We start from the raw sequence: 22,996 nt of genomic DNA on the forward strand, positions 1-22,996 counted from the left end.
GAAAATGGGTTAAGCAGAGACAGACTGAAGCTAAGATTCTAGCACTTAATAAATCTTTCTGGCAGATGAAGAGATTTAAATATATATGGCATATTCATTCATTTCACATTATACCAAAAGAACAGTACTTCAATCTTTAGAAGACACAACCTTCCTTGAAGGGACATATGGGAAGGATATCACCACATCTACCACCTTCCAGAACCACAGCTAAAAGATGCACAGAGGTTACAGTGGCATTAGGACTAAGCCACTGAGCTTTCAGGACTTTTGTATTGGTTAAACTGCTTTGATATGCTCCTAATAAAAGTATAACTTATAATGTATTTCCCTTCTGAATGAATTCTAATATGTACTAAGTCATTTTTAAAATCAAGTCAGTTTTATTTGGGTCTATTCTTTCAAGAACACATTAAATAAAATATTGTTAAAGAAAGATAGAAAAGCTGTTAGCATCTGAATTTTATCATAGCTAAAGCTCAAGCCGAGACTTCTCACAAAGATGTATTTTCCCAGGGTAGATCTTTTATTTGGTATGGCAAAAGAAATGACTACTGCTTAACGAAAATCACACTATTATCATACAATAACTAATGGTCATTCACTTTGCCTGTGTAATAGAATTCAGTTTCCAGTTTAAACAATACAGAGCTGTAGGATTAAGAACATTCATGCACATTAAAAATAACTAAAACAGATATTGGAAGGTAAATCCATTCAAATTGAGTACTGTTAGCAGATCTCCAATTACTGGTAGTTAGATGCTGGCTTTAGTTGTTAACTAAGCAACAGTAGTATGAGATGATTTCAATCTTAAAATGGCCACATAGCCAGAGTGCCCAGTGTGGATAACATTTCCCAAAACAATAAGAAGAAATTTGGGGTTCAGTGACTTTTAAACAATGGCTAAATAAGGTTATGATAAAATAAATAAGAGAAGTGAGATGCTTTAATGGCTTTTTAATGAGCCTAATGTTTTCCATTTTAATGAGCCCTCTTACATCAGCTTTAATCATTTTATGAGAATGAGAAATGATTGAGAAATGGCTTGCATTAATTCAATTTTCCGTTCGGTCTTCCCACAAGCCATTATGGCACAGTGGCTAATGGGAGTCAACTTGGATAAGTGGGAACTTAGATAAAAGGACAAGTCTCAGCTAAATTTATCTAGACGCTTGATATGTTACCTGGTGATAAGGTTATACTTCCTCATTTTTCAAAGTGAGCATACCAAATGCCTTTATGGTGTTTTAACACTATATGCCACAAGCAAAAATTAATTAGGATAGTTGAAATGATCTATAATTTGTTCTAATGAATTCTACAGAATTGTGTTAAAATACCTACTTTTTTTTTTATTAGTTGGTGTATTTGTATTACCAAACTGTGTAATAAATACTTTTGAGGGAAAAAAATGGTGCTTACAATCACATTAAGCCTTTCTATTATAGAACATAGGACACAATTTTTCTACTATCTATATCAATGGTATGGAAATTCTTTAGTTATATGAAATTATATATGCAGAACACCCTGAATCCTTATGAATATTCATGAAGAAGTAGTCAGTAAATACAAAAATATAAAATTAAAAATGATGGCAGGCTCTGATCTGTCAATGAGAGTTTTTAAAATGAGCCAAGAATCCACCTCTAATTCAGGTTAAAATATTTATTTTGAAAAATATAAGCAACACTGTATGAATCATAGAACTAAAAGGTAAATTCAAGAATTAAATATCGATAGTGATAATTTACTGTACCTTTTTCAGAAAGGTTAAAAGAAAATATTTTAAATAGTTTTACCAAAAGGAAATTATAATTATTCAAAGGTAAATTATTATTTATTTGAACACTACATAATATGTAAATGTATAGGAACATCATAAGGTGTGCCATAAATACATATCATTTTTTGTACATCAGTTAAAAAATTCAAGAACAAGATTGAAATGCATAAGAAAAATTTAAAAAAAATTACACAGAAAAAATCATACCCAACACCTATTCCATGAGGACATCCCACCCAATAGAAGTCTGGACTCTAAAAATTCTGACTGTTCTGGGCAGCAGTCACTACTGGTAGACCATAGCAACAGAAATGCCTAGAACCTAGAGGTTGCCACCATCATTACTACCCCAACTGTCAGAATAGATTCTCTGCATTCATATCACTTAATACATTTTTTTTACATGATATGTGATTACAGTAGGTTCTTTCTGAAGATTTCTTCCTAGGCTAGATAAAAGACAACTGCAAACATAGGCATTTGCAACCTAGTTCATCAGAGGCAGATTCTCCTCCCACACAAATTCATGAGGCAGAAAATACTTTTTTGCCAGAGACAAGAAAAGAGATGATTTAGAAACTTGGAAAAAAACTGATGGATAGACAGATTATAGGATGCAGATAAATAGCAAAACGTTAATATATAGCAATTTTGAGAGGCAAACTTTCAAAAATCTAAAGAAAAAAAAACTTTATCAACTGAATTCAAATGGAGTGTACCAGCACCATTATGTAATAGATATCGTGTTTAGCCCTATATGATGAAGCAAATGGAAGGAACGTAGAACTAATACTTTTTAAAATCTATTAAGTGATAATTATTTACTTTATCTTTTCCAAAAGCATTTGCCTTCAATGATTTGACAATTTTGTTGGGAGACAAAATTGCTCTAGTCTTCTAAAAGCAAAGAAAAATTATAATGTAATATCTTCTAAACTCTCATAAAAATAAAAATAGACTGTGTTCAAGGCAGGTGATACATATATATTTGTGGACATGTAAGTAAAAGTTGTTTGGGTACATAATAAAATGCAAGAGACAATAAAGATATTAAAGCTATAATAAAAAATTATTTTAAAGATAATTAAAAATATTTGTTATATGAAAACCTTACCTCCTAAGAACTCTTCACCATGTACATCCCTATCTTCACATATGTGTTAAATGTTTATCCTAGTAGCCAGCTACATATGTAGAATCACAGCAAAGACAAGTAAGAAAAAACAAAACAAACCAATCAAATGAAATAAAAAGCAAAATGAAGGCAATGAAGACAAATAGCAAGGCAAAGAAATTGCAAAGCACCTGAGAAAAGTTGGCAAAATACTGCAATAGATGACTTTCTTTTCCAAATGCAAAATGTTTGAATCACTCAAAAATTAACCAATAAAAGTATTCCCTTCCCATTCTCCTCAACAATAATTCCAAATATTTATTACTCTTTATAGCCCACAGCTTTTTCAATTACAATATAGAATTTGCCCCCTATTTCACATGAAAATTCACCCTAAAATATTGCATGCTACTACTTTGATCTAGTCTTCTAAAAGTTCCTTTCAATGTTTCAATCCCATCCACTCCTTTTTCCCTTAGGACTCATTATTCTGTGCCTCCTGCATTGCCTCCTAAAAACAGTGCCTATAAACAAACTTAACTGCTTGCATTCATTCTCCACTTTCCCATTTCAAACTCTCAGTACCGGTTTTCTCCTCAGTTCTTAAAATTTGACTTCACTGACCACAGGTTTTTGAAAATAGAATCATTAAATCTTCTAATCTGCTCTCAAATACCAAGTTCAGTAGCAATTGTTTCATATTTCTCCCATGGGGCTTACTTGACACATCTAGGAAATGTCTATAACACCATCTCTTGTTGCTTAGTAAGCTTGAACTGACATGGGTTTCCTCATTGACATTAGTATTTTTTCATTGCTTTTCTGACTTCTCTTAAGTTCCTTTTCTTGTCTACCACCACTTGACACTGTTTTTTTTTTTTTTTGCTGTGATTTCATACTCCATTTGTTGTTCTTATTAAAGACTTACTGAATGATTCTGATTCCATATATAAGTTTTATATTCTCAGATGATCCTTTTTCTGAACTTTTATATTATACTTAATTGCTATTTCACCTCTGTTCCTGACTTTTACAGAGATGATTCAATTATTCCATGTCACAAACAAAAGTCACCACCTATTTCTACATCCTCCTCCTTTTTCATTCATGTTTGCATTAGTGCCACCTCTCTGCATCCTTTCCACACTGTTTAGTCCACAAGTCCAATAGAGTTGTCTAATAAAAACTTTTTAATATTTTTTTAGTTGTAGTTTGACACAATACTTTTATTTATTTATTTTTATGTGATGCTGAGGATTGAACCCAGTGCCTTGAATGTGCTAGTTGAGCACTCCACCACTGAGCCACAACACAAGCCCCTAAATATTTTCAAATCCATCTTTTCCATCCTCACAACCCTGTTATATTCTATTCCCTCATTACTTCTCTCACTGTCATACAAAAAGATTCCAAAAGTTAACAGTGAATAATTTAATTTATAGTTGTCTATCCTACTCTATAGGCAACAGAACATATAAAACATAGTAAATGTAAATAGCAAATTCTTTTTAACTGTAAAAATTGTTTACTACAAGTTTAAATTTTATAAAATCTGAATTCATATTAATGTATTAAAATAAATGAGGCATTTATATTTTAAAACTCTGCTCTTTTAATTAAGAAGATTTTTAAGGAACATTTTTGAAATTAAGATCTATGAATATTAGTGATCTGAAATAAATTAATATACATTTTAAAAAAAATGTTAAAAAATTAAATAAACTTGAGAAATAACCAGATAAATGAAATTTCTTTCCTACAAAACCTAGTAGAAACTTTATTATGCTAACATGTATTAAGACTTCTAAGAGGAATATATCATCTTTATTATTTCATAAGTATATTTCACCAAGGAGTCTCTTTATCATAGTATAGTTATTAACAGAAAAATAACACCTTTAAAAAATTTTAAAAATTGAAGTGTTAATAAAAACAAATTATGCTTACATATAAACAATATGAAATTTTAGGTTGTATAAATAAAAATTAATTTTATATTATTAGGTTCTTCGCTGAAAACAAGTTTCCAGTCTTTTCTAAATATACTGATTTATGAACAGCAAATTAAGACACAGAGTATGGAGAGAAATTGAGTTTGAAATCATTTTGCATGTAAAGTGTGATTCCCTTTGGAATTTATTTAAATCCTTCTGAGATATGCATCCATAATATTGCTAAGAAATACAGGATTAGGCTGGAATAAATTAGCAAGATGATTAATTAAACCAGAAATATTTATCATTATTAAAAAGTGATATCTCAAGGAGTCTAAAAACCTATCTTATTGGACTCTTGCTAAATCTAGACTAAATTCAATATACTTTGTATATTAAACTCTAGTTTCTTTGTAAAATACAGGAACAGGAGTTTAAAAAAGTATATGATGTGGTTTAGAAAATGGCATGTGTGGATTTCTGAATTCATGTATAATATCTCATTTTGTCCTTCATTTACAGAAACAAAATGACCGTGTGAAGTCTCCAGGAGTCTTTGAAAGGTGCAGAAAATTACCAGATAAGTGAGACTGGTTTGCTTGATGTTCCTGTAGATATCATCTGAACCTACACTTCTGAATGTTTCCTATCATTTTGGTAAAGATGGAGAACAGTCCAGGTGACTACATATACATTATTCCTTTACATCCTGATAACTTTTTTTGAAAGATAGAGACCTGTTGATTTTCTTTTGGAATAAATTAGGCCCAAGCTATACATCAAAAAAGTATAGAATTAGTAATAATGCAATGGTAGGAACATCTCAACTCTTCAAAAAAAATTACATGGGAAAAATTCCTTAAATATCAAAATTTTCATGGTAAAAGTGTACTGATGACTTTCATTATAAAAAATTCCAAACATGTGTAATAATAGAAATGGTATAATAAACTCCCAAGTACCCACCTGAAAAAACTTGTGGTAAATTTTATTTCAAGAATGTCTCTGATCCTTTTGGGAATCTGAATTTTCTGGGATAAATATAACACATTTTATCAATTTGCCTGTAAATATTTTAAGCCCATTTCTAAAGAACAGAATAATTTTATAAATGTAAACAATACATTAAGTGCTTCATATCTGTGAATTCCACATTGATAGGTTCAGAGATACAAGATGCAACCAATCATGAATGGGAAATATTTAAAAAATAAAAAGTGTCTGTACTAAACTTTTTAAAAATAATTTTTTAGTTGCAGATGGACACAATACCTTTATCTTATTTACTTATTTTATGTAGTGCCTCACATGTGCAAGGCAAGCACTCTGCCACTGAGCCACAATCCCAGCCCCACTTCTGAACTAAACTTGTAGAGGTTTTCTTGTCATTAATCCCTAAACAATACATTGTAACAACTATTTGCATAGTGTTAAGTATTTTAAGTAGTGTGGAGAGAAATTAATGAATACAATAGAATATGTATAGTTATATTCAAATACTACTTATTTCCTTTTATATAAAGAACTTGACTATCTGTAGATTTTGGTAATGTCAGGGGGTCTGGGAAGCAATCCCTTATGAATACACAGGGAAGACTTTACTACTGCCCCTCTTTTAAAAAATAAATAAATAAACAAAGATTCTTCACTATTAAGAAATACGAAACAAGTGTTCAGATTTCATGATTATATTTCAAATGCATATATTTAATATTATAGTTTGCTTAGAATTGAATTTTAAAAGTTCATAAATTGCAAATGGCTAATGTGTCCATTAATTACTTTGTTTCTTTACCAATGCTCTTTTTCACTAAAGCCTCCACAATAAACTGAGGAGGATTGGGATGAAAGCCATTTATAAAGATGGGGAGAACTGAGAACAGAATGCCATTATTTGGTATCCAACTTCACCATCTGCTTAAGCTCTCATTTTGCTGTGCTAATTCTGTGACTATAAGAGCAAGGAAGAAGAGAACTGGAAAAGGGGTGTTGGGAGATGGGGAGGCAGAGCTGTTGAGCAGCTGAATTTTATTTATTTGTTTGTTTGTTTGTTTATACTGTTTGGAGGACTCAAGGTATGTATTTCCCAGGAATCAAGAAGACCATGTAGGAGAAACAGAACTAAAGTTCCTCAGTCATTGTTATGCACAAAATGGTTATGCACTGGGACAGAGAGCTCTACTGGCAAGAAAGCTAGAGAGATGGTTCCTTATGAAGGTATGGAGCTCCTGTTGGAGCTGAGGGAAGTATGGAATTCCACCATGACCCTTCTACATTTCTAACCTATGCACTATTAGAGCAAATCAGCAACTGGGAAGGGAGGAAGAAGTGGTGGACCATCCTATAGTTAAACAGATCATACATTTGTCTCTTTCCCTCTCCTTTCTCAGGTTGCAAGCACATTAAAATAAGGAGGTCTTGAAAAGAAAGGAGGAGTGTTTCTGGAGCAGAAGACATCTCCCTCTTTCCCCACCCTCCAACACTCCAGGAGGACATGGCTCTCAGCTCAAGTCTATGTGCAGAGGTGATATTCAAATGAGATGATACAAAAAAAGTCTTATAATGAAGTGGATTTTAAATAACCAGAGTGAATGAAAAGTTGTGAAATCTGTCAGAGATGTCAATAAGAACATTTTGACAGATTGCAGTTGAAGGCAGTGATTGTAGAAACACAAAATGCTTCATGTTTACACCCCCACTGAGTTGAGACTACTCAATAAACCAGTTTGATGTGAATTTCATAGCACATGGTCCCTAAACACAAGTTAATTCCTTCTGGGGCTTACCAGAGAAAGAGCAATCTGTTTTAGTTATGGGAGGAAACTGCCAGTGTCAGCCTTGCTGAGAGACACTAAGTCTGTCTGCAACCTGGAACCCTCCTAAGGAATTTTCAATAGCAGTTTTGACCCCAAATGATGTTTTCCTGCATGCTTTCGTGTACCATGCATACCATTTGAAAAAAGCACACTCATGCATTGCTAGTGGGACTGTAAATCTGTAAATTGGTGCAGCCAACATGGAAAGCAGTATGGATATTCCTTGGAAAACTGGGAATGGAACCACCATTTGACCCAACTATCCCTCTCCTCTGTCTCTACCGAAAGGACTTAAAAACAGCATACTAAAGGGACACAGCCACATCAATATTTATAGCAGCACAATTCACCACTTGAAAATTGCAGTTTCTTGAGGACACTCTGTACATGATTCTCAATTTTTTCAGGAAAATTAAATTCATAGTATCCTGGCTTTTACTTGCCTGACACATAGAACTTCCACAACAGAGAACACTCAGAGCCAAGGTAGTTAAAAACTAAGAATTATCATCAGTGTAGCATTTCCTCAGTGAATGCTTTAAACTTTATTCCCATTTATTTGATATATTCTGGTCATTTGTTAAGAAACTGTTTTCACAAGGATATTATCCCCAGAAAATTAAAGATATATTCTTCCTTCTTACTCAATGATGAGCTTTAACATACTTTCCTTCAACTCTCCTTCTTCACACTGAGAGTTGAAGTGCTGGTAGCTGGATATTTTGGGGAAGGGCTCAATATAATAGTAACTGGTCTTAAAACCCTAGAAAATTCCCAAGGACATATAAGAAAATTGTCAAATTTCATTTTCTCCTTCAACAGTCCACTTATTCATTAAGTAAGCATGGAACGATAAGGTCATGCAAGGTGTCTCAGCAAAAGATAAGTCCATTGTGGGAGGACTGAGTAATCTTGGTTAAACCTGAGTGCACAAGGTTTAAGGTAGACTAATATGGTTTCAAAGTCCTCACAAAACAAGGAAAATTAGTATATTTGCAGATGAGTCCTAACCATTCAACTCATACGGTTATTGCAAGGTCTTAATTAGATGATACTTTGAAATATTTTGTGTAGTGCATGAGATCTCATTTAATTCTCTTTGGGACTTAATGCAATGCAAAGTAAGCAATAATGGCTTCTAAACTATTTTATCGAATTGTGCTATATTGCCATTACCTTTCCCATAAAAGAGCCTAACGTGCCTAGTTTAACTTTCTAATTAATTTACTACAATGATAAGAACAAATACTACACTTGATCTTAGCCAAAAAGCCAAGAAGCTATCTATAATCTATTCATTACTAATGGGAATTAACAAACTGAGACAACCTGACATGTTAGAAGTATTTTTCCTTAGTCTTTCTTTCAATGTTATAAAATATCTCAATATTTTATGCAATTAGGATAGGATTGAAAATCCATTTCAAAACTTCTTCATTGAATTTGTAGAAGACGCATACCCTATTCCGCAATTCTAAGAGCATCTGAGTTTTTTAATCTTTTTAAATTTTTTCCTGTGGAGGGGGTACTGGTAAATGAACTAAAGGACACTCAACCCCTGAACCACATCCCCAGCCCTATTTTGTATTTTATTTGGAGATAGGGACTTACTGAATTCCTTAGGGCCTCACTGTTGCTGAGGGTGGCTTTGAATCCATAATATTCTGCCTAAGCCTCTAGAGCCATTTAGATTATAGGCATGTATCACAATGCCCAGCTAGTTTTTTTTTCTGCTTTTTTTATATATTTTTTTATTTTTTATTTATTTTTTTTAAATTAATTTTTATTGTTGGTTGTTCAAAACATTACATAGTTCTTGATATATCATATTTCACACTTTGATTCAAGTGGGATATGAACTCCCATTCTATTTTCTATTTTATTTTTTCCCCTTTTTTAAAATTTTTATTTCTTTTATTTATTTATTTATTTATTTATTTTTTTATTTTTTTATTGTTGGTTGTTCAAAACATTACATAGTTCTTGATATATCATATTTCACACCTTGATTCAAGTGGGTTATGAACTCCCATTTTTACCCCGTGTACAGATTACAGAATCACATCAGTTACACTTCCATTGATTTATGTATTGCCATACTAGTGTCTGTTGTATTCTGCTGCCTTTCCTATCGTTTACTATCACCCCTCCACTCCCCTCCCCTCCCCTCTTCTCTCTCTACCCCCTCTACTGCAGTTCATATCTCCCCCTTGTATTATTTTTCTCTTTCCCCTCGCTTCCTCTTGTATGTAATTTTGTATAACCCTGAGGGTCTCCTTCCATTTCCATGCAATTTCCCTTCTCCCTCCCTTTCCCTCCCACCTCTCATCCCTGTTTAATGTTAATCTTCTTCTCATGCTCTTCGTTCCTACTCTGTTCTTAGTTACTCTCCTTATATCTAAGAAGGCATTTGGCATTTGTTTTTTAGGGATTGGCTGGCTTCACTTAGCATAATGTGCTCTAATGCCATCCATTTCCCACCAAATTCCATGATTTTGTCATTTTTAATGCAGAATAATACTCCATTGTGTATAAATGCCACATTTTTTTATCCATTCATCTATTGAAGGGCATATAGGTTGGTTCCACAGTCTTGCTATTGTGAATTGTGCGGCTATGAACATCGATGTAGCAGTGTCCCTGTAGCATGCTCTTTTTAGGTCTTTAGGGAATAGACAGAGAAGGGGAATAGCTGGGTTAAATGGTGGTTCCATTCCCAGCTTTCCAAGAAATCTCCATACTGCTTTCCAGATTGGCTGCACCAATTTGCAGTCCCAAAAACAATGAACAAGTGTACCCTTTTCCCCACATCCTCGCCAGCACTTGTTGTTGTTTGACTTCCTAATGGCTGCCAATCTTACTGGAGTGAGATGGTATCTTAGGGTGGTTTTGATTTGCATTTCTCTGACTGCTAGAGATGGTGAGCATTTTTTCATGTACTTGTTGATTGATTGTATGTCCTCCTCTGAGAAGTGTCTGTTCAGGTCCTTGGCCCATTTGTTGATTGGGTTATTTGTTATCTTGTTGTCTAATTTTTTGAGTTCTTTGTATACTCTGGATATTAGGGCTCTATCTGAAGTGTGAGGAGTAAAGATTTGTTCCCTCTTTACCTCTCTTATTGTTTCTTTTGCTGAGAAAAAAACTTTTTAGTTTGAGTAAGTCCCATGTGTGGATTCTAGTTATTATCTCTTGTGCTATGGGTGTCCTATTAAGGAATTTGGAGCCCGACCCCACAGTATGTAGATCATAGCCAACTTTTTCTTCTATCAGATGCGGTGTCTCTGATTTGATATCAAGCTCCTTGATCCATTTTGAGCATGGCGAGAGAAAGGGATTTAGTTTCATTTTGTTCCTTATGGATTTCCAGTTTTCCCAGCACCATTTGTTGAAGATGCTATCCTTTCTCCGTTGCATGCTTTTAGCCCCTTTATCAAATATAAGATAGTTGTAGTTTTGTGGATTGGTTTCTGTGTCCTCTATTCTGTACCATTGGTCCACCCACCTGTTTTGGTACCAGTACCATGCTGTTTTTGTTACTATTGCTCTGTAGTATAGTTTGAAGTCTGGTATCGCTATACCGCCTGATTCACACTTCCTGCTTAGCATTGTTTTTGCTATTCTGGGTCTTTTAATTTTCCATATGAATTTCATGATTGCTTTCTCTATTTCTATAAGAAATGCCATTGGGATTTTGATTGGCATTGCATTAAACCTATAGAGAACTTTTGGTAATTTCACCATTTTGATGATGTTACTTCTGCCTATCCATGAACAGGATATATATTCCATCTTCTAAGATCTTATTCTATTTCTCTCTTTAGGGTTCTGTAGTTTTCATTGTATAATTCTTTCACCTCTTTTGTTAGGTTGATTCCCAAGTATTTTATTTTATTTTTTAGGATATTGTGAATGGAGTGGTTGTCCTCATTTCCATTTCAGAGGATTTGTCACTGATATATAGGAATGCCTTTGATTTATATGTGTTGATTTTATATCCTGCCACTTTGCTGAATTCATTTATTAATCTTTCCAGGTCCCAAGTACGGTTTACTGAGTTCTGGGTATCTGAACTTGGACAGAATATTAAAATATGACAATATGTGTCATAATATTTTCTATACAAAAGAACATTTTTCAAAATCTTAAAAGAAGTCTCCAAATTAAGCCCATATGATATTAACATAGAAGGACCATCTGAAGGAACCTGGTATATTAACCTAATTTGGCCCCAAAGAGGTGACATTAAATACTACCTTGTTGGAGGCTGTGAACATCTTGGGTAGACCAGAAAAAGGAGTCCGCGAAGGACACCTTGATACTATCTCCTGCTCCCAGCTTGGTTCTTTATGTGTTGATTCTCCATTTCATTGTTTGAGAACATCTCTAGAACCAGACTTTACACTGCTCTTTCTGTTCCTAGTCAATACAATGCTGATGATATTTTGCTATGTGCTCCGTGAGCAGGGCCTGTCTGCTTGTGACATGGCTCCTGGAGGCCATGGCATTCTGAAAAGTGGCAAAGTCCCAGATTCCTGTGCCAGGTCTGAACCATCTGCACAACACTAAGAAAATACCATCATTTTGATCTTAGTCAGCCACAGTGGAATTACACACAACCAAATGAGGAAATCCCTGTATATGCAAGAGATTCTTTAAGAAAATTAAGATTCTTAACTGTAATTTTATTTTTATTAATGGAAATAACAACAACCAATAAGACTCTTGATTATCTGTGACTTAGTCTAAAAATTGAGCAAAAGACAAAGAGTCTATAAAAATTTTTTCCTGATCTCATTTTAACCTAAATCCACACCTTTGAAAAAACTTAATGAATCAAATAATCAGCAAAACAACTCACATAAAGTAATGTAAAAGCTGCTGGTACAGAATGCTTATGGTTGGGTAGGAATTATCAGCAACAGAATCTATCACCATATAAAAATAAAATAGGCTTAATTCCTAGGTATAAAATGCATTAAGTTGTTGAGATACAGAGAAAATAGAAGAGATGGGAGAAGGCCGCAAAGAACCACATTCTAAAGATCAAGACTCCAATTTACATTTGATGCCAAATAACAGAGGCTCTGACTAAGGCTGAATAAGCTGGCACTCCAACCATTCCCAGGGAAGGCAAACTTCTGTGAGTCATGTTGGAATGAGAAAAGCCATGTGTTATAAGTAAACGTATCCCACTGGGATGAAATTAAAAGGGGATGGACCAGGATTAAAAATACAAGAACTCAATAAACCTTTTAGAAACTAAAAGCTTCTTATTTTTCCAGCTCTGATTGTGCAATCAGCTAGAGGTTTGTAGACCCACTAATATCAGAGTGGGCTGTACTTATCTCTAAGAAGAAAAACTATGGGATTAAGAAATGGTAGAGTTAATTTTCTAGCACTAGTGGTTTTTGCTATATGGAATGCCTTACCAAACACTCGGGGAATTATTTTGTTTATCTTGTCTGCCTTAAGTTGTCACTGAGAAATCAAGCCTAAATCCCCAAAATAGAAATCAGAGTCAATGTCCAAACTACTAAAGGAAAATTATTTCTCTTGGAAGGCCAAGTCAGAGAAAGATTCTAATAAACTCATTTCCTCTTAATAATCAATGTTGATATTTTGCCTGATCACATAAATTTTCAGTGAGAAGACATGTATATTGAACAACAATACGTATCTATTTATACTCTCCAAATATGGTTTGTGTTAGGTTTTAGTGGCTACTATATAAGAGATCTTAAGAATAAAGAGAAAGGAGATAACTCCTTTCATTCTAACACTGATATAAGTAATCCCTCAAATTATTCCTGAAAGGGTTAACTTTTTTCTAGTTTTATTCATTCTTAAATAAAGTTTTCATAAGAGGGATCATCTATGGCAATCATCAGGTAATACAACAACACAGCCCTCTCTTTTCAAGTTGCATACATATGGGTAAAATGACAAGTGCTTAGAGTGATTCAGTTAATGGTCCATGACCTTAAAATTTGTGAAATATAATCACCTCATTCATCATTTGCAAAAATAAAATTTTTATCTTCTGTAACAGGAAATTAGGTGGCTAAAGGCTGAAAGTACAAATCCATCTTCAACTAATAAGGTATTAAGCGGCACTAGCAGACAGTACACTAGCTTCTCCCAGACTAGGGACACAGAGAAGTGATAAGCCACATGAAATATTCACCATCAGGACTTTCGAGGTAGGCAGATTCACAACAACAGCACACAAGCTTTGTCAGGAATTGTTGAGAGATTGAAAGCATACTTAAAGGATTTATTAAAGCAATAGAGACAACCTCGACTCCAGTTAGCGTGACTTCAGGGATTTTTATGGCCATGTGTTTAACCTTCCTGTGCTGTAACAGATAAGTTATGCTTTCCGCTGATTTGTGTACAAAGAGTTTTCTCAATCTTTTCTAGTACTATATAGTACTGAGGTATAGCTTTTTGACTTGCTAAGTGAAGCATTAATAGGACTGTCAGCAACAAGATAGAACAGGCAATAAATATTAAGGTTTAATGTTAAAATGATATATGCTGTAGGGAATATCGTCCTAGATTATAAGGTATGATTATTATCTTTCATAATAAGAAATGATGGAAGAAATAGAATGTTGGGAAAGGAAACTTTCTTAAGCTCCCTTCTCATGAAAATATTTTTTACAGGAATATATATGAGATAAGATCTCAATCTTCCAAGAGTAAAGTTGATTCAAATAGGTGCTTAATAAAATATTGCTGTTCTACTATAGGATTTTTGTAAAGGCTGACACTGGTCTTTTAATACTTGACCATTTCATTCACTGAAACTATTTCATAGGAAAAATAATTTGTAGAATGTTTTATGAATGAACTACAGATAGTAGAAAATCCTTCAGGGAATGAAGACCTGCATAAAGGCCCATGATCCTATTCAAGACACCAATGTAATGACAGGTTGATTTATAGACTTAAGTGAGCTCTAGCATCTTCCCCTCCCTGAGTACTTGCATGCTATTTTCTTCTGCCTTGAGTGTTAGTTGCCTATGGGTGTCAAACAAATTGTAGTATCCTGAGATTTAAATTAATCTCACAATTACTATGTATCAAAAATACAAGCCTAGCTGAGTAGGTTGGCACATGCCTGTAACCCCAGTGACTTAGGAGGCTGAGGCAGTAGAAGGGCAAGTTCAAGGTCAGTCTCAGCAACTTAGATTTAGCAGGGCCTTAAGCAACTAAGTGAGACCCTATCTCAAAATAAAATAAAATAATAAGAAGGGATGGGGATATAGCCCAATGGCTGAGTATCACTGGCTTCAAACCCTGGTACCAAAAAAAATATCCAGACTTAATCATGAAATTGCTTATGATATGGCAGTTTTCATCCCCTAGTAAAAGATATGTGACAGGGGGAGGATGACAAAGAGAGCATCCATGATGTGTACTCCAACATATCACATATCCAACATATCACATATCTCAAGGTGCAAGTGGCATCCCATGACTTTTACAGAGTTCAATTGAACAGAGCAGCCTATGTGGAGAACAGCCCATGTTTTCAAGGGCTAACCCACCCTATGAAGACCAAGAGGTACTGATCATTTGGGGTCCCACTTGGATGCCCTATTCTGCCTTGCAGTTTACCCTTACTATATCCTTCCAGTTATATTGAAATTGTAGTAAAGGGATGTTAAAATCTGGAAAGATTTGGCTTCACCCAAATAGTCATTCCAAGTTATCTGAAGCAGTACAAAACAATCCCTACTTTAGGGAGGTCCCTTTATGTTCTGGGCACAGTATCTGTAAAACATTAAGAAAAACAAGGTATGGATAAACATGTTGTTCTGATTTCCTAAGTGGTTACAATGTTCACTCTTTTGCCCATTTTTCCTCCTAAGCATTCATGTTTGTAACCCTCTGATCTATTTTGGATTTAAAAATATATCCAGCAGAGTTACCCTTTAGGAATGCCACCCAAAACAGTAAGCTTTTGAGGAGAGTGGGTCTCCTTTTTTAAAAAGCTCTAAAGTTAATTTGGAAGGGCATAGAAATAAATGGAGTGCAACAGTTGATGTCGCCAAGAATCCCAAAGGGAAGGGTTGTGTGATAAAAGACAGTTCGAACTTATAAGATGGCATTAAACAGAACTGAGAAAAACCTAGAATGTGAGAACATGTTCCTCTGATTTTTTTTACTTTAATTTTGGATAAATGCTATTCAATACATAGATTTTCAACTAGGGAGGCTCTTTTTTGGCTGTTTACTACATTATTCTTTGATCACTAAAATGCATATCAACAATCAATAAAACTGTATCTTTCTCAATTCTTTAAGAGAAGAGATCATTTATTAATCTGTTTGTAGAGCATGGAGGTCTGGAATTCATTGCTTTTCTGTTATATTTCCCCATTAGAACAAGATTGTGGAATCTTGTCTATCAGAAGTAAATAAATGCTACTTAATTATTTTATTATAGAGAACCTTCTATTCACTTCAGTTTGCTATAGATTTAATCCAATTTTATTTAATATTGAATGCCTTAGAATTTTGCCACAAAAATTAAATACAAATATTTAGTGTCCCATGTCATTAGAATTAATTATGAATATAAAGCTATATTAAGATTCATCTATGTACAGAGACACACATATTTTATACTCTCTATAAAAAAATATATATGGCTATATATACTTAATGGATATATAAAATATCATTAAGATATACAAAATGGCAAAACAGCACAGGAGATTAAATGGTGGAGGCTTAATATGCTTTTTATTTAATAAATAAGCTTTTCCATCTTGTACTTGGAAGCCATATGTTGATAAGTTTTACATCAAAACAGAAATTCTGTACCTAGAAAAGAAACAGCCACATAAAGACAAGTTTTCATGCTAAATGAATAATAAATTATAGGTTATGTGTTCCTTTGATTTTAGAAGATGCATTATTTAAAATGATAAATAATTAACATATCAAAGCATTCTAATTTAACTGATGCACAAGAACAGCTAAGGCATAAAGTCGGCTTGCCACTTTCAACACATCTTTATAGTAGAGAAATGTAGCAGCTTTTTATTACCAACAATTATGCTTCCAAAGGGTAATTTCAGTTTATCACTTTAAAATATTAGGAAATGTCAAAAAGTTCCATTTCTTATTTGGGGTGTGTAAGTACACCGTGGTGAAAGACAGAAAGAGAGGCATAATTAGCTGTGTGCTATTAACAACCAGCATTTAACTTGGCCTACTTCACTGAAGCATGATTTCTGAGTGGCATTTCCATTTTCATTTCCACACATGTTCCTCCTCCAATTTGAGTCTACTCTGTAAACATGAAAAAAAAAAACTAACCCTGGCTTTGTTACCGTCCATTTGGTAGATACTAAAACAGTGTTCTATGGATGTGGTGTGGATGTACATCAATACATTTTTTTATATTTACTCTGGGGTCGATCAATAGAAAAACTTCTGTGCTTTTGCAAACCAGGGATGAAGGTCAGCAAGCTAGAAACCAGGCAGACTCTCAGAATTTTTAGCTTGCAGGTGCTAACTAACATTGATTCACCTGGTGTTCTTTATATGGAAATCTCTGTGTTATTCTGAAATATAAATGTTGCTGCTACTAATTCATGCAGATTCTTTTGAGATTAAAGCATTAATCATGAAATAGTTTTCTTTTTAACTTTTGCTGAAATACTGTTTCCTACCCTTTAAACAAAGAGCTGGTAGAGAAAATAATAATTATTAAACTCAAAGAGGTAATTATTAGTGATAATGCTGTCCATCATAGTGCAAATGAAAGTTAGAAGAACAGGACAGAACTGACCAGATACTATTTTTCAGGCTTAGACCAAATCTGTCAATAGTTTGGTTTTTGCATGTAGAAATACAATTTGAAATAGAGCTCTTCCAGCTCTGATTTGTCACATCAGCAGAAATTCAAGACCTTCTATCAAAGGTCCAGATGGTAACTCTGAATAAACATATCATACCTTACAGTAGCACATGTCAGTTTAGATAAGCCACCTCGGGAAAATGAAGCTTAATGTATTATAAGAAATATAGAAAAAATGGCACCGAAAAGCAATAGATTTCAAAATAAACTGTGCATTTAAAATATTTTCTTCTTTCCACACTTTGATGCCATTTTAAATTCAGAATTATTAACAAGTTGGAAAAAAATAAGATGAGTAATTTTACCAAACACATATAGAGTAAACCAATCCTAAAATTCCATTTATCAGTTTTAAAAGCCCAAAGGAATTCAGAAACAGCTAGGGTTACTGGTACGTAAGTTCTCTGATCATAATGGAATAGAACCAAGGATTAATAATATGAATTCAGCAACTTAAAAATTAATTATATCTTTCTAAGTAACTAAAACACATTCTCAAGGCTTGAAATTATAGGCAATTCTTAGAAAATTTGAAAATACTGCGTTAGAATTTCTGAATGTGTCCAAAGCTTCAATTAGAGGAAAATTCATAGTGTCAAATCCTTCCAAATCAACACATAATGTAATTTTAGAAAACACACACACCAAAAAAATAAGGCAAACAAAAATAAAATAAGAAAAAGAAGATGGGGAATTACAGTGCAAAGGAAACAGGGAAACTGATGACACTATGAATTTTTTTTTAAATTTACAAATCTAATTAACAAAAGAAAAAAAACACAAGTATAATAGCTTTTGAAAGATAAAGTGAAATAACAACTCTAGATTTAAAAAAAGTGTCATATTTAACTTAATGCTAATATACTTAATGCTTAGAAAATCCTAAATGAAAGATTTGGGTAGAATAATTGACATTACTAAAATCAATTCAGATTGAGTACAAAACTAATGTATAATATCAATAGCTTTGTCAGAATCACAACAAAATATTTTTCTTTCCTATAGAGTTTTTTATAAATACTCTTAGGGAAAAAGTCCACTGATAACTCATTCCTATAATACAGAATAATATTTAAAAGCACAAGGAAAATGTAATAGTGTCCTTTTTTTAAAGATAACAATGCCATCATAAAAATTTTTGATGTTCACCTGACACAAAAAGTAAATAATCTGATTTTCCTTCATAATTTAAGTACAGATGTCCTAAGTAACTCCTTTCAAATGAATTTGTCATCATATTAAAAACACAAAAATGGGATCAAGTAGGTTTATCCCAGCAAAGTAGAGTGATGTTTAAAGACTTTAAAATAAAAGTACATGTATAAAGACATGCATTGGCATGAACATACTTTATATACAAAGATATAAAAAATGTGCTCTATATGTGTAATAAGAATTGTAATGCATTCCACTGTCATGTATTTAAAAAAGAAAATCAATTAAATAAAAAAAGAAAATATATATTTATCATATCCAAACTCTATAACAAACAATCCATGTCACAATCTTGCTAGACAGTTAAGCCTGTAATATTAAAATATATATATGACTTTATAAATAAGTAAAATCATTTTTTTAAGAACTAGAAAGACCTTTATTTAAAAGAATGGGAGAATTAGCTGCAGTTATGACTCAATGGTTAAGCACTCAACCAGCACCTATGAGGCACTGGGTTTGATCCTCAGCAAAAGAAAAGAAAAGAAAAGAAAAGAAAAGAAAAGAGAGAGAGAAAGAAAGAAAGAAAGAAAGAAAGAAAGAAAGAAAGAAAGAAAGAAAGAAAGAAAGAAAGAAAGAAAGAAGGAAGGAAGGAAGGAAGGAGGAACGAAATAAGGTTCCTGTGCACATCTACAATTAAAATGTATAAAAAAATAAAAATGATCAAATAAAAAATTATATTCGTCCTCATTAGCCTTCTATCTTCATCTTAAATCCCCTCTGTTTGTCATAAAATATAATATCTAACAAAATATGATACATATAATCTGGACAGTTATCCATAACATTGTGTAGAAGAAATGTATGATTCCTGTTTATCAAGTGTGTCCAAAGTTGAAAGCACTGTGCCTGACCCCAGCATACTGTGAGGTTAACACAGGCATCTGACCTAGGTCTCAAAGTGTTTTAAACAAACTGTTTCCAGAAAGACAAACAGTTTTAATTTTTTATAGCATTTTAGGTTCACAGAAAAGCTAGGCAGTAAATTCAAACTTTCTCCACACCTTCTGCACAATCACAGTCTCCTGCCCAAATTTGACAATTTACACTGAGCTTCACACTTGTTGCTGTACCTTCTATGTTTTTGACAAATATATAATGACATGTGTTCAACACTGATCGTACAGGATGGTTGCATTGTGCTAAACATCCTCCATGCTTAGTTCATCCCCCTCTCCATGTTTCCCCTGGTAACCACGATCATTTTACTGATCCAAAGATTTGCCTGTTCCAGACTGTCATATCACTGTAATCATACAGTGTTCAGCTTTTCAGATTGGATTTTTTTTCACTAAATAATTTCTTACCTGTCTTTTGGGAACATGGATAGCTCATTTCTTTTGAGCACTGAATAATATTTTATTGTCTAAATGTATCACAGTTTACCTATTTACCTACTTAAGGACATCTTGATTGCTTCCAAGATTTGCAATTAGAAATAAAGTTGTTATAAACACCTGTGTGCTGTTTTTGTGCAAATAAAAGTTTTGAATTTATTTAGGTCAATACAAAAAAGCGCGATTGCTGGGTCATGTGTAAAAGCATGATTAGTTTTTTAAGAAAGTGCCACATGATTCCAAAGGTGGTTGGACCATTTTATATTTCCAACACTGATTGAAATTTCCTGTAGTTCCACATCCTTGTCAGTATTTAATGCTGTCTATGTTTGGAAGTTTAACCATTCTGGAGTGGATATAGTGGTATATTATTGTTTAAGTTTGCAATTCTTTAATAAGATGTCAAACATTTTTTCATTTGTCATCTGTATGTATCTGTGTTAAGGCACTTGCTCAGATGTTTGCCCATTTTTTAGGCTGTTTTCTTATTGTTAAATTTTAAGAGTTCTTATATAGTTTACATAATAGTCCTTATTGAAATACATTCTTTGCAAATGTTTTCTATCAGTCTGTGGTTTGTCTTCTCTGTTTTCTGATAGTATCTTTCAAAAATACTGATTTTTTTTTAATTAAACCCAGATTATCAATTATTTCTTTTATGGATTGTGTCTTTGGTGGTGATCTTAAAAAGTAACCAACAAACCTAAGGTTATCTAGATTTTTCTCTTATTATTCTACAAGTTTCACATTTTTTTAAATTTTATATTCAGATTAAGCAAATCTGTAGACACCTATACTAATGTGTAGACACCTATATTAATCTGCCAGTGTTTCTTTTTACTCTACACCTTTGCATGTTTTGTACACACACATATACACATACACACACACACGTATGTTTACAATGGCCATTATAACTGGGGTAAGAGTTTAGATAATATTGTAGTTTCATTTCTGCTTCGCTGACAATTAATTGTATTGGGTATTGATTAGATATATTTGTTAGTTATTTAGGCTTTTTTTTCTCTTGAGATGTGTTCATTCAGGTCATTTGTTCACGTAATTATACATCCATCTCTTATTCTATTAGTTATATACCTGTGCATTTCAATTTGGGGAGCAAATGTATATTGTATTATACTTTCATTTCAATATCCACATGGTCATTGTTGGTATTTAAGAAAGTGATTGGCTATTACTTGTTAACTTTTTAGCCTGCCATCTTGCCATAATAACATGATGGTTCCAGGAGGCTTCTATTGTTGTTGTTTAGTAAATTCTTTTTTGATATTTTACATTGATAATCATGTCACCTAAAACAATTTTCTCTTTGTCCCAGTTTATGTCCCTTTTATTTCCTTTTCTTTACTTTTACATTAGCTAAGATTTATAGTACAACGTTGAAAAAGTGTGGTGGGAAGGGACATTCTTGTCTCCATCCTGTTTCATTGTAAAGTAACATTTAGCTGTATTTTGGGGGATACATTCATTAACACATTGAGGAAGTTCCCTTCTCAAAGTAGCTAGATTTTAAACAAGGACATGGATAAATAGAATATAACAGGTATATCAGGCATTAAAAAACATAAATTCAAAAGGTTCCAGAAGTATATGTTTAAAAATCTCCTGAATCAGAGATATATGGAAGGAAAAGTGTTAGTAGGAAACAGAAAGGCACTCAATGAACTTTACTTCCCCAAACTCCAGTTGTTTACATGTACCTTAAAAAAATCAGTAAATAATATTTACTTCACTATTTATGCAGGCTAGTCAGTCAGGAAATTTTAGATTGGCCTTAATTATGTTCATAATGTTTTGTTTTATAAACAATTTTGTAATTTATATAACATTTATCCTGTGTATATTTTACTGTAAATGAGTCCTAGAAAGGTGAATAAAACATTAGGATATGTCTACCTAGAGTATCATATCACACTGAAAGAGGGATAATATTTCATTCCAAATATTTCCTTGCTATTTTCTTCCTTGAATTTCAACAAAATTGCACTCTTTCAGATATCTCATAGAAAGCTAAAGAAACTACTCATTGTACAAATTCACATCAGAAAAGAACAGAAAACATCACATTATGCATAAGATTGAAAGTAGAAGTCATTGTTATCTCTATCTATACCAGTCCCTCAAATTTTTGTTAGTCCACCTGTACATCACTGCTCATTTCTATCATTGATGCTCCTTTGACTTCCCATCCATTCTTTTATTGTTGTTGTTGTTTTGTCTAAAGAATCAAAAATAACTTGTGACTCTGCCCTCTTCCTCTCCTCTCTCTGCTCTCTTTCTTCTCATGCTCTCTGCTCTGTTTTTCTCTCTGCTCTCTTCCTCTCCCTCTCCCTCTCTGATCTCTTCCTCTCCTTCTCTTATCTCTCCCTCTGCCCCTCTGTTCTCTTCCTTTCCCTCTCTGCCCTTCTCCTTTTCTCTCTCTCCTCTTTTCCTCTTCTTTTCTCCTCCTTTGGGCAGCCTCCCCTCAAAATCATGTTGAGTTGATTTTCTTTCAAGAAATGGATGACCAGATCCCATGATTTTAGAGACTGTCTCCTTTTTAACTATCTGCTAAAATATTCCAAAAACTTCAAAACATCATCAGAAGGAAAGCAATGTCTGGCAGGTAAAAATTAGTTTTTAATACTGTTCAGTGGCTTTCCTTTCCACCTGGAATAAATCTACATTTTACTATGTCCTAAACATTTCTTTCAATCCTTCCATCATTGCCTCATTTGTTCACAATTCTTCAAACATATTGGCCTATTTCATCTTGATGAACATACTGTACCTGTTCTCATCTTGAGAGTCTCCTACACATGATTTTATTTGCCTGAGTCACTTTTTCGTATTCCTCATGGCTCACTCCATCTTCTCTGTCTAGTCTTAGCACAGGTTTTAATTTCACTTCTTC

The 22,996-nt window shown here is 33.3% G+C and overlaps 1 pseudogene; it reads right to left on the reverse strand.

Moving 5' to 3' along the window:
* Positions 1-8,735: 8,735 nt before the first annotated feature.
* Positions 8,736-8,937, reverse strand: LOC143411129 (U2 spliceosomal RNA; annotated as a pseudogene).
* Between the last annotated feature and the right edge of the window lie 14,059 nt (positions 8,938-22,996).

This window comes from Callospermophilus lateralis, unplaced genomic scaffold, assembly GCF_048772815.1.
Source record: "Callospermophilus lateralis isolate mCalLat2 unplaced genomic scaffold, mCalLat2.hap1 Scaffold_124, whole genome shotgun sequence".
NCBI lineage: Eukaryota > Metazoa > Chordata > Mammalia > Rodentia > Sciuridae > Callospermophilus > Callospermophilus lateralis.